This window comes from Penaeus vannamei, chromosome 21, assembly GCF_042767895.1.
Source record: "Penaeus vannamei isolate JL-2024 chromosome 21, ASM4276789v1, whole genome shotgun sequence".
NCBI lineage: Eukaryota > Metazoa > Arthropoda > Malacostraca > Decapoda > Penaeidae > Penaeus > Penaeus vannamei.
The window spans coordinates 36724385-36728628 of NC_091569.1; positions in this window are offsets into that span (position 1 = coordinate 36724385).

A 4244-nucleotide genomic window follows, 5' to 3' on the forward strand; every position below is an offset into this window, starting at 1 on the left:
CGCCTCGTCTCTCCTTTCCCTTCCATCTTCCCTTCCATACCTCCTTCCTTCCTCCTCCCTCTTTCCCCTCTTCCAACTTCGAAGCAAAATCCTCCCCTTTCCTCTCGCTCACTTCCTTTCCGTTCTCTACTCTCTCTTCCCTCGCTCCTCTCGCTTGGTTTTCTCTTTCCTTCATTCTTCCCCCTCTTTCCCCTCTTCCAACCAACACAAAACCCTCCCCTTTCACCCTTGCCCTCTCTCTATTCTTTCTCTCCCCTCTCCCCTCGCTCTCCCACTCCTCTTTTCTCTCCCCCCCTCCCTCGATCCCTGCCTTCTCTCTCCTTCCTTCCTTCCCTCCCCCTCCTTCCTCTCCCTCTTTTCCCTCTTCCCACCCCTCACTTGTCTTCATTGTCCCTTCTCTCCCCCTCCTTCTGCGCTCCCCCCCTCGCGTGTCTCCTCTTTCTTCCTTCCTTCCTTCCCCCCCCCTCCTCCTTTCTCCCCTCCTCTCCCTCTCCTCCTTCCCCCTCTTCTCCTTCAACCCAAAACATAACTCTCCCTTCGCTTCTCTTCCTTGTCCCTTCTCTCCCCTCCTCTTGCTCTCCCCTTCTCGCCTGTCTCCCCCTTCCTTCCTTCCTTCCCTCCCCCTCCTCCTTTCCTTCTCCTCTCCTCCTGCGCTCCTCGCCTCGCCTGTCTCCCCTTCCTTCCTTGCTTCCCTCCCCCTCCTCCTTCCTCCCCTCCTTTCCCCTCTCCTCCTTTCCCTTCTCTTCCTCTTCCCCTCCCTCCTTTCCCTCTCTCCTCCTTTCTCCTTCTCCCTTCCCTCCTGCCCTTTCCCCCTCCTCGCCTGTCCCCCCCTTCCTTCCTTCCTTCCCTCCCCCTCCTCCTTTCTCCCCTCCCTCTCCCCTCTCCTCCTTCCCCCTCTTCTCCTTCAACCCAAAACATAACTCTCCCTTCGCTTCTCTTCCTTGTCCCTTCTCTCCCCTCCTCTTGCTCTCCCCTTTCCTCGCCTGTCTCCCCTTCCTTCCTTCCCTTCCCTCTCCCTCCTCCTTTCCCCTTCTCCCCTCCTCCTGCGCTCCTCCCTCCTCGCCTCGTCTCTCCTTCCTTCCTTCCTTCTCTCCCCCTCCTCCTTCCTCCCCTCCTTTCCCCTCTCCTCCTTTCCCTTCTCTTCCTTTCCCCTCCCCTCCTTTCCCCTCTCCTCCTCTCGCCTTCTCCCCTCCTCCTCCCCTTCCCCTCCTCGCCTGTCTCCCCTTCCTTCCTTCCTTCCCTCCCCCTCCTCCTTTCTCCCCTCCTCTCCCCTCTCCTCCTTCCCCCTCTTCTCCTTCAACCCAAAACATAACTCTCCCTTCTTCTCTTCCTTGTCCCTTCTCTCCCCTCCTCTTGCTCTCCCCTTCTCGCCTGTCTCCCCTTCCTTCCTTCCTTCCCTCTCCTCCTCCTTTCCCCTTCTCCCCTCCTCCTGCACTCCTCTCCTCGCCTGTCTCTCCCCTTCCTTCCTTCCTTCCCTCTCCCTCCTCCTTTCCCCTTCTCCCCTCCTCCTCCCCTTCCCCTCCTCGCCTGTCTCCCCTTCCTTCCTTCCTTCCCTCCCCCTCCTCCTTCCTCCCCTCCTTTCTTTCCTCCTTTTCCCTCTCTTCCTTTCCCCTCTCCTCCTCTCCCCTCTCCTCCTTCAGTTCAAAACATAAAGAGAGCATTGTTCTCTAGCTATAAAAAAACGAGAGTGTGCAGCGTGTTAGACTTCCAACTGGCACTGGCACTGTTGTTGGCACTTGATGATTTCGGAAGGCCTGGTGGGGGAAAATGAGGGGAGAAGGGGGAGGGGAAGGAGGGGGAAAAAGAGGGTAGGATTATGGAAGAGGGAAAAAGAGGGTAGGAATATGGTGGGAGGTGGGGGAGGGGAAGGAGGGGAAGGAGGGGAAGGAGGGGGAAAAAGAGTTTAGGAATATGGAAGACTGGGGGGAAGGAGGGAGGTGGGAGAGGGGAAGGAGGAGGTGGGGAGGGGGAAGGAGGGAGGTGAGGGAGGAGTAGGGGAAAAAGAGGGTAGGAATATGGAAGACTGGGTGAAGGAGGGGAGAGTGAGGAAAGGAAGGAGGGAAAATAGAAGGGTAGGAATATGGACCTGATGAGAGAAATAGGGGAGGAAAAAGAGGAGGGAGATGGGAAGGGGGAGGAAGGTAAGAGAGACTGGGATAGGAGAGGATAGGAAAGGAGTTGGGGGGGGGGGGGTATGGAGGCAAGAGGAGACAGAAGAAGAAAGGGAGAGAAGGAAAGAAAATTAATCATAAAAAGGGTTATGGAAGGGAAGGGAATAAATAAAGAAGGATTATGAGGAGACAGGAAATGCGGAAGAGAAGGGAAAAGGAAAACTGATAATAAAGATGACAAAGAATATTTATTTTTTCGATACATTTAGGCATTCTCTTTCATTCGGTATTCCCTTCGTTTACTTATGCATTCTTTCCATTTTGATTTCATTTCTCGCATGTTTCTCCGTCTTATATAACCTTATTTTCTATGTAAATGTCTCCTTTACACAATTCACTCATTATCTATTCCTCATCAAATATTTCCCTGCCTCTCATACGCTCTCCAGTCACCCATTTGTCACATTTTACTTCCCTTCCCACTTCCATCATCATCTTTTACCCTCTCGTCTCCATTTTCTCATCCTTCTTCTTCGCCTTAACCCCCGCCCTCCTCGCCCCCTCCCCCCTATTTCAAGGTCCCCAATCTTCGCTTCCTTACTACACCCTCCCCCTACCCCACCCCTCCCCCACCCATTCCCCCTCCTTCACAATAGCCTCGATTTCCCCTCTTATTCCCACTCCCACCAACGCTTTCTTCTTCTCACTCCCCCAATCGTAATAACCCTCTCCTCCTCCTCCCCTCCTCCTCCTCCCCTTCATCTCCTCCTCCTCTTCCTCCTCCTCCTCCTCCTCCTCTTCATCTCCTCCTCCTCTTCCTCCTCTCTCCTCTCCTCCTCCCCTTCATCTCCTCCTCCTTCCTTCGTCTCCTCCCTTCATCTCCTCCTCCTCTCGTCCTCCTCCTCCTCTTCCTCCGTCTCCCTTCTCCCTACTCCTCCCCCTTCATCTCATCCCCTCTTCTTCCTCCTCCTCCCCTCCTCCTCCCCTTTCATTTCCTCCTCCTCTTCCTCCACCTCCTCCTCCTCCTCCTCCCCTTCATCTCATCCTCCTCCTCCTCCTCCCCCTTCATCTCCTCCTCCCTCCTCCTTCCCTTCATCTCCCTCCTCCTCCTCCTCCTCCCCTTCATCTCCCTCCTCCTCCTCCTCCCCTTCATCTCACATCCTCTTCCTCCTCCCTCCTCCTCCTCCTCCCCTTCATCTCATCCTCTTCCTCCTCCCCCTCTCCTCCCCTTCATCTCATCCTCCCTCCTCCTCCCCTTCGTCTCATCCTCTTCTTCCTCCTCCTCCGCCTCCTCCCCTTCTGTTTCATCCTCCTCTTCCTCTTCCTCCCCTCCCCTTCATCTCATCCTCCTCCTCCTCCCCTTCGTCTCTGCATCCCTCTTCTTCCCTCCTCCTCCACCTCCTCCCCTTCATCTGATCCTCCTCTTCCTCTTCCCCTTCATCTTATGCCCCTCTTCCTCCTCCGCCTCCTCCCCCTTCATCTCCTCCTCCTCCTCCTCCTCCTCCTCCCCCTTCATCTTCTCCTCCTCCCTCCTCCTCCTCCTCCTCCCCTTCATCTCCTCCTCCGCTTCCTCCTCCCTCCCCCTCCCCCTCCTCCTCCTCCTCCCCTTCATCCACCTCCTCCTCCCTCCTCCCCTTCATCTCCTCCTCCTCTTCCTCTTCACTCCTCCCCTTCATCTCCTAATTTCATAATTTTCTCCCCCTCTCCTCCAACCTATATCTCTCCCTCCATCCCCTTTTCACTCCCTCCCTTATATTTTTTCTTTTTTTTCTTCCTCATCTACACTCTTTACCTGACTCATCTCCATTACCACTTCTCCATGTTTCACTCCCCCAACTTTAAACTCCCTTTTTCTCTCCCCTCCCTTCTACACCTTCATTTCTATCTCTATTTCTAAATTAACCCCCTATCCCCCTACCCTTACTTCCATCCTTCCCTTCCCCCTTCCACCTCCCTCCCTTCCCCCTCAACATCCCCAAATCCTCACACCTCCAGCCTCCCCCCATAAACTCCCCCATCCTTCCCTCTCACCCTCTTCCTTCCCCCACTTTACATCCCTCCCTCCCCTCAACACCCCCAACCCTTTCCTTCCCCCATAATACCCTCACTTTCATCCCTCTCTCCCACTCTCCC